Genomic DNA, 13303 nt, shown 5'->3' on the forward strand with positions numbered 1-13303 from the left:
AGAAGAAATAGCTACTGGGTGCAAAATATATTTAAAATCTCACAAACATAATATTGAACCGAAGAAGTCAGAAGAAAATAGTTTGTGCTGTATAATTCCATGTATATGAAGTATGAAAACAGGCAAACCATATTAAAAGTCAGGATAATGGTTCCCCTGATGAGGAGGAGGATAGTGATTGGAAGGGGGACGTGAGGAGGATTTCTGGGGTCCTGGTAACGTTCTATTTCTGGGTCTGGGTGCTGGTTTCATGGGTGTGCTCACTCGGTGAAAATTCATGAAAATAGACATGACATATGCAATTTTTTGCTTCAGTACAAACTTAAAAATCAAAAGGGAACAGAGACAAGAGGGACAGGCAGGCAGGGCAGACTGTGAAGGGGCCTCAATGCCAGACTAAGGAGCTGAACGTGACCCTGGCAGCAGTGGAGGACACTGAAGGTGTTAAGAGGGGAAATGAGTTGTCAGGGAAGCGGCCTCTCTGCCTAATGTGGGTGGCTCGGAGAGGGGAACACCTGCCCCATGGGACATTATTTACAGGACTGGCCAGAATCTGGGCTTTCAGTGACGAACACCTGAGCTAGGATGGAGGGTGTGAGGTTGGAGGCCAAGAGTGGATTTGGAGGTAAAATTGGAAGGACTGGCTGGGTGCAGCCGCTCAGGCCTGTGATCCCAGCACTTTGGGAGGCCGAGGCGGGTGGATCAAGAAGTCAAGAGACCAAGACCATCCTAGCTAACACAGTGAAACCCTGTCTCTACTAAAAAAATACAAAAAAATTAGCCGGGCGTGGTGGTGGGCTCCTGTAGTCCCAGCTACTCGGGAGGCTGAGGCAGGAGAATGGCATGAACCTGGGAGGCGGAGCTTGCAGTGAGCCAAGATCGCGCCATTGTACTCCAGCCTGGGCAACAGAGCGAGGCTCCGTCTCAAAAAAAAAAAAAAAAAAAAAAATATTGGAAGGACTTGGGAGTTTACATGCAGGAGGCCAGGGAAGAAGAGGGAGGAGTCAAAAACGATCCTTGGGAGAGGCTTGTCACTGGAGCTAAAGAGTGAGGGAGGGGACGCTGGAGGAAGAAGCAAGTTTAAGGGAAGAATTTTTTTTTTTTTTTTTTTTTGAGACGGAGTCTTGCTCTGTCGCCCAGGCTGGAGTGCAGTGGCGCGATCTCGGCTCACTGCAAGCTCCGCCTCCCAGGTTCACGCCATTCTCCTGCCTCAGCCTCCGAGTAGCTGGGACTACAGGCGCCCGCCACCACGCCCGGCTAGTTTTTTGTATTTTTAGTAGAGACGGGGTTTCACCATGTTAGCCAGGATGGTCTCGATCTCCTGACCTCGTGATCCACCCGCCTCGGCCTCCCAAAGTGCTGGGATTACAGGCTTGAGCCACCGCGCCCGGCCTTTTTTTTTTTTTAAACAGGGTTTTGCTCTGTTGCCCAGGCTGTAGTGCAGTGGCACCATCACGACTCACAGTAGCCTCGATCTCTCAGGCGCTGGTGATTTCCCTCACTTCAGCCTGCTAAGTAGCTGGGACTATAGGCGCATGCCACCATACCTGGTTGATTTTTAAAAAAATTTTTATTTTTACTAGAGATGAAGTCTCACTGTGTTACCCAGGCTGGTCTTGAACTCCTGGGCTCAGGTGATCCTCCTACCTCAGCCTCCCAAATTGCTGAAATTATAGGCATGAGCCACTGCACCCAGCCAAAGGAAGGATTTTTGCTGGGGAAGGAGCAAGTGAAGGAGGAATCTTCAGTGACACAAGGCCTCTGAAGCAGCGGAAGGAAACTAGGGGTACAGGGATCCTCCTGTTCAGATGTGGACGGCAGAGGAGAAGAGCAGAAAAGGTGAAATCCGAGGTGGACTGGAGGGAATTCAGGAGAGCCCATCAGCTGCTCGCTAATGAGAAGTCGCGATCAAGTGTGGGGAGTGAGTCTGATGAAGCTGACTTCTAGGTAGCTTGCCTGAGAACAGGTTATGCAGTGTATCTAAGGACATCCTGACCTGGGGGAACAGGAAGACAGGAAGACTCCGTTATCATTTTGTAAATGGTGCCCAGTGAAGTTTCTATTAATATCTAGTCTCCAATCATCTTAATTAGCTGAGCTATTGCTTATCATTAAAAAGATTGTCTTTAGAAAGATAGCCGTAGAGTCCTGCTTTTCTTATCAAAAGATCTAGGTGACACTGCTATGCCCCGGCCCGCCCTGCCCTCATTCCTGCCCTGCTCCACACACTCTTATCAGCACCTGGAACAGGAGCCAGGGTGGGGTAGAAGAAAGATCAAGGATTTGGGTGCACAAGGACAGGCAGGCATCCCAGCTCCTGACCTTGGGCCAATATTTTCTCACTATGGGTCTCAGTTGCCTCGTCACAGGCCACCTGATTTCAAAGCCCTTGTCACCCTGAAATAGACAGAGGTCCAAGGTCATATGGCGAGGGCTTTTATGGGAAGACTTGAATTCTGGATGAGAAACTCAGTGTTTATTAGCAGTGAAGTCCTTTCTGGGAGGCTGAAGAGGGTCTCAGGGCAGGTTGTTCTTTGAAAGGACCGCATCCTTCTCCCACTGTATAGGTGGCAGCAGGGGTCTCATTGGCTGAGGGACTTCTGGGTCATGGTGACCTCATAAAGCCCAGAACACTGGCCTGGGCTGGGGAAGCCTAGGTAAGCTGAGGGGCAGCTCTAGGAAAGCCCTGGGGGTGGCGGCAGCCTCCACAGCCTCCACAAGGGACTTACCACCTTCCCCCACCTCTGGGTAAAAGCCTCCTGCTCTGGTTGTATTTCCACAGTTAGAACTTCATACCTTTGGCTTAGAGCTGAATTTTCTGTTACCATGTGGATGCTCCAGGTGGAGGTAACACATTGAACTCTACATGAGCAGCTCAAGGCTCACAGAGCAAGTTTAGGCTCTCAGGTCCTGACAGTGTAGTGGCTGGGAGTTGAGGGGAGGGGAAGGGGAGGGAGTGAAAAGATGCAGGGAGGGAATGTCATAGATCTGGAGAAAGAAGAGGCTTGGAGCCTGGAAACCAAACTTTGTCTTTTTTCCAAGCCTCACCAGCCTGCCCTCACCCAGAGGGAGGAAGGGATGGTGGGGATGAACATTTATTGAGGGCTTTCTGTGGGCCAGGCCCTGCGATCATCACTTTATGTGGGCTATCCCACCTGGAATATTAAGATAGAGGCTTAGAGTGGTGAGGGCATCTGTCCAGGTTCACACAGCTGGTGAGACAGAAGGTTTTGAATTCAGGTGTGCCTGACTCCAAAGCCTGGGATTTTGGCATTATAGCTGGGTATCAGGAAAGTTGCCTTGTTTTCACTGAATTTGTCCTTTAGGATAGGGACCTAAAAGTGGCAGGGGGAATGGGGAATAAGAAACAGGAAGACACGATTCCACTGAGTGATTCATGTCTTGGGAATCTCTGTGGTATTATAGGGAAAACTGTGGGTTGAAGGAACCTGGATTTGAATCCAGCCTCTACCACTTGCTTGGGACTTAGTAGAAATCAATTTATTTTATTTTTTGAGACCGAGTCTCTCTCTGTCACCCAGACTGTAGTGCAGTGACATGAACACAGCTCACTGTAGCCTCAACCTCCCTGGCTCAAGTGACCCTCCCACCTCAGCCTCCCGAGTAGCTGGGACTACAGGTACACACACCATGCCTGGCTAATTTTTGTATTTTTTGTAGTGACAGGATTTTGCCACGTTGTTCAGGCTGGCCTTGAACTCCTGAGCTTAAGCAATCCTTTTGCCTCAGCTTCCCAAAATGCTGGGATTACAGGTGTGAGCCATTGTGCCTGGCCAGAAATGATTTTAGATCCCTGCACAGTCTGAATTAACATGCCAGCAAATGAGATAATGATATCTCTCTTGAAGAGTTGTCATTCATTCATTCATTCATTCATTCATTCATCCTTCCCTCACTCCCTGAATGTCTTCTGAACCTTCCCTGTGTGCCATGTGCTTTGTGCTGGGAAAATAGGGGTAACAAGGTAGCCAGACACTCACCAAACTCATTTTCAGAGTAGACGCATATAAGTAAACAGACTGATCCTCTGATACAGAATGATCACATGAGGAGGGTGCCTCACCCACATTTGGGGATTCCAGGAAGACTTCCTGGAGGAAGGGACATCTAATCTAAGCTGGTGTCTAGACTAGATGTTAGCTAGAGGGAGCAATTGAAGTTTAGGTGAGTAGTCTTGGGGAAGTTTATAGGAAGAGGAAAGAGTATTTGCAAAGGTCCCAAGGCAAGAGGGAGGCCAAAACATTGAGGATCCTGGGAGAAGTTGAGAGTGGTTCAAACACGTGGTGCAAGGCCAGGGAAGGGAATGAATGTAGTTGGAGAGATGGAGGGGCTAGGCTTGTGGGCTGAGGACTCTGACAGAAGAAACACAGATATCAGACTTCAGATTAGGGTGCCTTCACTCCTGGCCTGTCCACCAGTCATGCAAAAGTCACTTAGGAGAGGCGGGGTAGGGGAAAGCTTGATGAAAGGGTGATTCCTGGATCCCTTCAGAACTACAAAGCAGAATCTCTGAGAGTGAGGCTTGGGAATCTATCTTTTTAAAAATATAAGCTACACCCGCACCCCACCATTTGGGAACCTACAAGAAGTCACAGAGGGGTTACAAGAGGGGAATGTCAGAGTTAGACTTACATGCATTTTTATTTCATCTGAGAATGTCTTTATTTCCCTTTCATTACTCAAGGATAATTTTGCCTAAAATAGAATGTGTGGTTGAGAGTTCTTTTCTTTCAACTCTTGAAAAATGTGTGCCATTTCCTTTTGGCCTCCATAGTTTCAGATGAGAAATCTGCTGTCATTCAAATTGGTCCCCCTATAGGTAAGGCTCTCAGGTTGCTTTTAATGTGTATATTTTTAAAGTCTTTATTCTTCAGAAGTTTAATCATGATGTGTTTTGGCATGGATTCCTTTAGATTTATCCCATTTGAAGTTTCAGCAGTTTTCTGAGTCTGTATATTTATGTTTTTCACTAAATTTGGGGAATTTTCAGCCATGACTTGCTTGTAATGCTTTTTCAGCACTCTTTCTTTTCTCCTTCTGGAACTCTGATGATATAAACAGTATTTTCTTATTGTTCCTGAGGTTCTGTGTTTTGTTTTGTTTTGTTTTTTTGAGGGGGGGAGGTCTATTTTCTCTTTGTTGTTTAGATCTTCCTTCCTTCCTTCCCTCTCTCCTTCCTTCCTTCCTTCCTTCCTTCCTTCCTTCCCTCCCTCCCTCTCTCTCCATCTCTCTTTCTCTCTCTCTCTCTTTCCTTCTCTCCTTCTCTTTCTTTCTCTTTCTTTCCTTTCTTTCCTTTCTCTTCTTTCCCTTCCCTTCTTTTTTCTTTCTTTCTCTTTCTTTCTCTTTCTTTCTTTCTTTCTTTCTTTCTTTCTTTCTTTCTTTCTTTCTTTCTTTCTTTCTTTCTTTCTTTCTTTCTTTCTTTCTTTCTTTCTTTCTTTCTTGTTTTGCTCTGTCACCAAGTCTGGAGTGCAGTGGCATGATTTTGGCTCACTGCACCCTCTACCTCCTGGGTTCAAGCAATTCTCCAGCCTCAGCCTCCTGAATAGCTAGGATTACAGATGCCCCCACCATGCCTGGATAATTTTTATATTTTTAGTAGAGACAGGGTTTCACCATGCTGGCCAGGCTGGTCTCAAGCTCCTAACCTCAGGTGATCTGCCTGACTCAGCCTCCCAAAGTGCTGGGATTACATGCATGAGCCACTGTGCCTGGCCTATTTTTCTTTATTCTTTTATCTTTTAATGTGAAAAAAAAAAAAAAAAAAAAAAAAAAAAGGTGAGGTCCCACTATGTTGCCCAGGCTGGTCTAGAACTCCTGGGTTCAAGTGATCCTTGGCCTCCCAAAGTGCTGGGATTACAGGCATCAGCCACTATGTCCAGCCAAATAACTTTTTTTTTTTTTTTCTGAGATGGAGTCACACTCTGTAACCCAGGCTGGTGGCTGGAGTATGGTGGTGCAATCTCAGCTCAATGCAACCTTTGCCTCCCAGATTCAAGCAATTCTCATCCCTCAGCCTCCCTAGTAGTGGGGAGTAGTGGGCACCTGTCACCATACCTGGCTAATTTTTAAATTTTTAGTAGAGACGGGGTTTCACCGTGTTGGCCAAGCTGGTCTTGAACTCCTGGCTTCAAAAGATCTGCCTGCTTCAGGCTCCCAAAGTGCTAAGATTATAGGCGTGAGCCACCATGCCCAGCCAAAGCATTTTTATGATGACTGCTTTGAAATCCTTGTCAAAAATTCCAACATCTGATTCATCTCAGTGTTAATGTTGGTTGGTTGTCTTAAGATGAGATTTTCCTAGTTTTTGGTATGATGAGTGATTTTCACTGCATCTTTGACATCCCAGGTATTACAATAATATTTTTTTTTCTTTTTTCTGAGACAAAGTCTTGCTCTGTCACCCAAACTGGAGTGCAATGGTAGTAGTGCAATCTTGGCTCACTGCAACCTCCACATCCCAGGTTCAAGTGATTCTCCTGCCTCAGCCTCCTGAGTAGCCAGGATTACAGGTATGCACCACCACGTCCAGCTAATTTTTTGTATTTTTAGTAGAGACAGGGTTTCACCATGTTGGCCAGGCTTGTCTTGAACTCCTGACCTCAAGTGGTCTGCCTACCTTGGCTTCCCAAAGTGCTGGGATTACAGGTGTGAGTCACCATGTTAAGATTTAGCTTGTAGGTTCTGGCCTACTTTTGTGGACTGTAGCTCCAATGATTCTTCTTCTCTTCTCTTCTCTTCTCTTCTCTTCTCTTCTCTTCTTTTCTCTTCTCTTCTCTCTTCTCTTCTCTTTCCTTTTTTTTGAGACAAGTTCTCTCTCTGTTGCCCAGGCTGGAGTGCAACAACAAAATCTTGGCTTACTGCAGTTTTGCCTCCCGGGCTCAAGCAATTCTCCTGCCTCAGCCTCCCAAGTAAGCTGGGACTACAGGCGCACACCATCGCACCTGGATAATTTTTGTATTTTCTGTAGGGATGGGGTTTTGCTGTGTTGCCCAGGCTGGTCTTGACCTCCCGAGCTCAAATGATCCACCTGCCTCCGCTTCCCAAAGTGCTGGGATACAGGCATGAGTCACCGCATGCAGCCAAAAGTTATTTTAAAGTAGAGAAGTTCTTGGCACTGTTCCGTACTCTGACATTCCTGGCACAGGCCTGGTCTCCAGTGATATTTATGAGTCCTCGTTTGCTTCATTTTTCTGGTAGTGCTGGGGCTCCTGTTTATTCCTGCTGGTGCTGTCTGCAGAGGTAGAAGGCACTTCCCTGGGCCACTTGTTATCACTGGAGCAGGTGGGGGAGGCCAGAGCAGGTGGGGGAGGCCAGAGCAGGTGGGGGAGGCCAGAAGATGTAGGGTCTGGTAAAATGTCTGATGCTGGGTGGAGGGCCCAGAGATCCAGGGTTCTGCTGACATCGTCACTGTGGGTTGGATTGGTCTGTCACTGCTCCAGGTATGGAGAAGGGATTGAGGCTCCCTACTGGGAGACCCTCTCTGTTGGGCTTCTTCTTTCCTGGTCTTTTGGCTGGAGAGAGCAGGTTTTTCTTCTACTTTTGAGTATGTGTTTATGCTGTCGGTAGATCTGTGTGGCAGGCTTCTTCGGGTTATGTGAGTGATAAAACGAAAACTCCAGGGAACTCACCATAGTGTCAGCCTTCAAGTCCTGAGATGCCTAGTCAGTCACTGCCTTCTTTCCAGCTGTCAGAGTCCTTTTATGCCTGTCTGTTGAACTGTTTCCAGAGTATTTAGTTATTTTTAGAAGGGAAGAACAGAGAAAAGTGAATTGACAACCTTGTCTATTACATGCATTAAAAAACATTGTGGTATAATGCACCCACTATAAAGTTGACCATTAGTGGCAATTAGTGTGTTCATAAGGTTGCGCAACCATCATTACTATCAGACATTGTTCTGGTCCAGAAGGAAACCCTATACGCATTAAATAGTCGCTTCCCATTCCCTGCTTTCCCCTTCCCCTGGCAACCTCTCTCTGTCCTGCTTTAATCTACTGTCTCTGTAGATTTGACTATTCTGGATATTTTAGATAAATGGAGTCTATAATATGTGGTCTTTTGTGATCAGCTACTTTCACCTAGCATAATGTTTTCGAAGTTTATCCATGTTTAGTATGCATGAGTACTTCGTTCTTTTTAGTGGCTGAATAATCCACTGTATGGACATACCATATATTGTTTATCCATTAATCAGTATGTGGCTATTTGGCTTGTTTCCACCTTTGGCTCTCATAAGCCCTAGCGCCTGGCTGGCAGTGTCTTTTGAAGCAAAAAAGTTTTAAATATTGCTGATGTCCAATTTATCTATATTTTTCTTTTGTTGCTTGTGCTTTTGGTGTCATGTCTAAGAAACCATTGCCAAATCCAAGATCATGAGGTTTACTCCTATGTTTTCTTCCAAGAGTTTTATAGTTTTAGCTCTTCTATGTAGGTCTTTAATGCATTTTGAGTTAATTTTTGTATAGAATGTGGGATAGGAGGCTAGGCACAGTGGCTCTTGCCTGTAATCCCAGCACTTTGTGGAGGCTGAGGCAGGAGGATCACTTGAGGTCAGGAGTTTGAGATCAGCTTGGTCAACATGGTGAAACCCCGTCTCTACTTAAAAATAAAGGCCAAGCATGGAGGTTCATGCCTGTAATCCCAGCATCTTGGCAGGCCAAGGCAGGTGGATCACCTGAGGTCGGGAGTTCGAGAACAACCTGACCAATATGATGAAACCCCATCGCTTCTAAAAATACAAAAATTAGCCGGACCTGGTGGCATGCACCTGTAATCCCAGCTACTCGGGAGGCTGAGACAGGAGAATCACTTGAACCTGGGAGGCGGAGGTTGCAGGGAGCCGAGATCGTGCCGTTGCACTCCAGCCTGGGCAACAAGGGCTAAACTCTGTCTTAAAAAAAAAAAAAAATTAGCTGAGTTTGGTGGTAGGCCCCTGTAGGCCCAGTTACTTGAGAGGCTGAGGCAGGAGAATCGCTTGAACCTGGGAGGCGGAGGTTGCGGGGAGCCGAGATTGCGCCATTGTGCTCCAGCCTGGGTGACAGGGTGAGACTCCATCTCAAAAAAAAAAAAAGAGAATGTGAGTTAGGAGTTCAGCTTTATTCTTTTGCATGTCAATATCCAGCTGTTCCACTGCCATTTGTTGAAAAGACTATTCTTTTTAAATATATAATTTATTTAATTATTTTATTATTATTGTTTTTGAGATAGGGTCTCATTATGTTGCCCAGGCTGGTCTTGAACTCCTGGGCTCAAGTGATCCTCCCACTTCAGCCTCCTAAAGTGCTGAGATTATAGATGTGAGCCGCCTACTGAAGAGACTATTCTTTCCCTATTAATGGAGGAGTTATCACCCTTGTCAAAAATCATTTGACCATATATGCATGGATTTATTTCTGGACTTGCAATTCTATCCCGTTAGTCTATATATTTATCCTTATGTCAGCACCACACCGTTGCACGCAATTTTATTTATTTATTTATTTATTTATTTATTTATTTATTGAGGTGGAGTTTTGCTCCTGTTGCCCAGACTGGAGTGCAATGGTGCAATCTCGGCTCACTGCAACCTCCGCCTCCCAGCTTCAAGCAACTCCCTTAGCCTCCCAAGTAGCTGGGATTACAGATGTGTGCTGCCATGCCTGGCTATTTTTTTGTATTTTAGTAAAGACAGGGTTTCACCATGTTGGCCAGGCTGGTCTCGAACTCCTGACCTCAGGTGATCCACCCAGCTCGGCCTCCCAGAGTGCTGGGATTACAGGTGTGAGCCACCGCGCCTGGTCTGCATTCAGTTTTAAAGGAAGATTTCTATGGCTTACTTTGGAAAATGGTTTGTTGGAAGCTGGCCTAGATGCAGGGACCCCTGTTGAGTAAGCAATTCCAAGATCCAGCCCCAAAACAATGGGAACTGGACTAGGGTCTGGTAGTGGTGATGAAGAAATGGGGAGAGATTTCAGAGCTGTTCTGGAGCCAGAATGAGCAGAACTTGGCCAAAATTGGGTGCGGCAAGTGAGAAAGAGAGCACTCAAAGAAGATGTTGTTTCTGGCTTGGATGATGGATGGTGCCAGCTCCTTGCAATGGAGGAGAATAGAAGAGTCCTATTTGGGGGAAAAATGGAGAGTCTGTTTTGGATGCTCTGGGTCTGAGGTGTCCCAATCTCAGGTGTTCTGTGTGTGCACACGTGTGTGTGTGTATAGGTACTTGTACAAGTGCCTAATACATTCCAGGCCCTTACATCTGATAACAGTGTGTTCTCAATGATGAACTGGACGATCTATTGATAGTTCCACCCCTGAAAGCTCTAGCAACCCTTGTCCAGGGCCTGGAAGGGTTAATTGAGGTGGAGAAGGGAGGATGGCAATTGGTCAATGATTCTCTCTGTCTTAGACAACACTAGCTGTTTTATGGCTGTGCTCTGCCCTTTCCATTTGGGGCCCCAGGATTGTAGGGCAAAGGCCAATAGGCAGTTTGTGGCTGTCAGCAGGAAGTAGTGAGCTCCTTTAGCTCCTGTAGATCCCACCCAAGCCCCTCAACAGCCATGGCTCCTCCTAACACACAGTGTCCGTTTGGTAGAGGGCAAGCCATGGGCTACCCCAGTCACTACAAGGCAGCTCTGAAGCCTTGCCTGTCTATTGCAGGAGGGAGGAGGAGGATTGAGGGCAGGGCAGCTGGGGTTGAGATCTGTGGCCTTCTGCCCAGTGACCTGGTATTGTGCATCTGCTGGATTGCTGGGGTACAGATGAAGTCTTTCTTCCTCAGCCCAAACAAGTTAGGTCTTTGAAGATCTTACTCACTGCCTCGTAGGCTGCAACAGCCATATTTTCCAGATTAAAAATGCCTCCCTTTGGTAACTATGGTCCGTGTGTGTGCATGTGGCACGTTTGCACATGGGCGGGAGAGATCATTAAGGGAAGATTCACGCTCCTCAAGTAAAAAGAGACAAAATTATGGACATGAAATTAAGTACAGGGCTTTGGAAAGGGACTGTGAAATCAAGGAACAATCAGAGTTTACATTCAGGGTAAAATTGCCTCTGATGTTGATGGTAAGTGAGCATTTCTTGCTTCCAAGGCAGATGCAAAGCTGTGCAGGAACTGCTTGGTTGGAATGAAGGCAACTTCCACAGGGTGCTGAGTGCCTTATTCCTCTCTGCCCACAGTGCCTGGCACAGAGGACTAAAACAAGTAGCTACCATTTAGGTAAGGGCTTTGGTGGGCCATGTACTCCATGCCAGGCACTGTAACTACAATCATGGAAGGCTTTCCAGATGGGGAGGACAAGGACCAGAGGGGAAAAGTCTCTTGCCCAAGTTCACCCAGACTAGCAGAGGTTGAGCTGGGCTTTAAACTCAGGACTACATGAATACAAATCTATGGTCTTTCCAAAGCCATGCTATAAAGATACACAGCAAAATCTGTGGAGTGAGTAAATGATTCACTGAATGAGTTAGCACATGAATGAATGATAAATGAAGAAATGATGAAATGAGTTAGTGAAAGAATACATCACCAAACGAAGAAGAGTCTCCCCTCACCACCCATTGCCCTTCTCTTATTTCCTCCTCTCCCTCCCTCTGGCCTTCCTCTTCCCTCTCCTCTTTACTGCCTCTTGTCTTCTCCCTTATCCCTCCCTTGTCTTCTCTTACCTCTCCTTTCTTCCTTCTTCTCTTCCCTCTTGCATTTCTCTCTCCTCCCTTCTTCCTTGTTCCTCTCATCTCCCTACTTTCCTTACCACTGTTTAGTATTTCTCCCTATGCACGTTCATCGCCATCCCACTTTTTTTTTGAGTCAAGGTGTCACTTTGTCACTCAGGCTGGAATGCAGTGGTGCGATCACAGCTCATTGTAGCCTCAACCTCCTGGGCTCAAGTGATCCTCCCACCTCAGCCTCCTGAGTAGCTGAGATGGCAGGCCCATGCCACCACACCCGGTTAATTTTTGTATTTTTTTTTTGTAGAGACAGAGTCTCATTATGTTGTCCAGGCTGGTCTCAAACTCCTGGACTCAAACAATCCTCCCGCCTCGGCCTTCCAAAGTCCTGGGATTACAGGCCTGAGCCCCTGCACCCAGTTGCACTCCCTATTTCTTGCATTTTTTTTCTCTTCCCCAGCTGTCTCATCTCCCTGGTCCTTCCCCCACCACCGCTGTGTGGTTCTGTCCTCACCCCTTACCAAAAGAAATTAAAAACAAAACAAAAACTACAAACAAGAAGAGAGGAAAATAATGAAATAACACAAGCGGGCACTGGACATTTACTGGTGTCTGGTGCTATACTAGACATTAGAAATTGGCAGAGGACAAGGCACGTGCAGTTCCTGCATCAGTGGACCTCATCGGGGAAGCCAGATACTGTGAGCCAAGAGGTGGGAAGGAACAAGGTGGCCTGAGAACTTTCAGGTGGCCCCCACCTGTCTAGGGGCCCTAGAAGGCTCTTAGCATTTGAGCTGAAACCTGAAAGGGTGAAGCAGCAGGCATCAGCTGGGGAAGGGGAGTGGAGATGGATGCCCAGCCTGAAGAAGACCCGGACCTAACTGGGAGAGCCTTCCTCTTTGGAGGAAGTCAAAGGAACCCTGCAAGGGTGGAATGGAAAAGGAAAGGGACATATGGAGGGGCAAAAAAGGTGAAAAGGGGACTGGGACCAGATACAGAAGGGCCTTTTGGGTCTGCTAACAACTGGAGGACTCTGTCCTAAAGGTAACGGGAAGCCATGGAGGGGTTTACCAGGGGGATGGCTTAGAGATGGTGCTGGCTGCCCAGAGGGCCAGTGGGGTGAGTGGCCTTCCTCTCTTTGACCTTCACTTCCTCATGTATAAATATCTAACTTACTCTGTGTGTGTGTGTGTGTGTGTGTGTGTGTGTGTGTGTAGTGGGGAGCTTGTTAACAGATGTGCATGCCTGGCCTGTGGACTGTGCAGTAAGTGTTGATAAAGGCACTCTTCCCTGACTTGATTTCCTTCTGCATCTCCTCCCAGGGGCCCACTCCTGCTTAAAAACACCATGCATGCAGGTGAGCTGTCCCCATGATTCCCACAGGGAGGGTGGCCCCAGATTGAGGGTGGGGGTAGTGGGAGGACTGGGGAGTTCATCCAGCAGTTAGATTGCTGTGTTGAGGCAGGTGTTTGACAGCTGCCCCATGGTCTCCTCCACATAGCCCGCTTCACCCAGAACAGGCAAACTGTTAAGGCTATAGGCAGCTTTGCCAGGGTTGCTCTGAGAACCTAATGCCATGTGTACTGGCAGAGTAGTTCTAGCAACTTAGGAGTTTGTCTCTGGCTTGGAGCACCCCA

General features: G+C 47.1%; 1 protein-coding gene across 3 annotated transcripts in view; it reads left to right on the forward strand.

Annotated features, from left to right (window-relative positions):
• Window positions 1–2618: 2618 nt before the first annotated feature.
• MROH7 (maestro heat like repeat family member 7) overlaps window positions 2619–13303 on the forward strand; it is a 72925-nt gene continuing 62240 nt past the window's right edge. Inside the window, exons 1-3 of one of the 3 annotated variants that reach the window (XM_025396717.1) lie at window positions 2665–2847; window positions 12711–12785; window positions 12989–13023. The gene's annotated coding sequence lies outside the window, so the exon portion shown is untranslated. Of the gene's footprint in view, window positions 2848–12710; window positions 12786–12988; window positions 13024–13303 lie in introns of all 3 variants that reach the window. The other 2 variants (XM_025396724.1, XM_025396734.1) reach the window with 2 other exon arrangements.

This window comes from Theropithecus gelada, chromosome 1 (assembly GCF_003255815.1).
Source record: "Theropithecus gelada isolate Dixy chromosome 1, Tgel_1.0, whole genome shotgun sequence".
Lineage (NCBI taxonomy): Eukaryota > Metazoa > Chordata > Mammalia > Primates > Cercopithecidae > Theropithecus > Theropithecus gelada.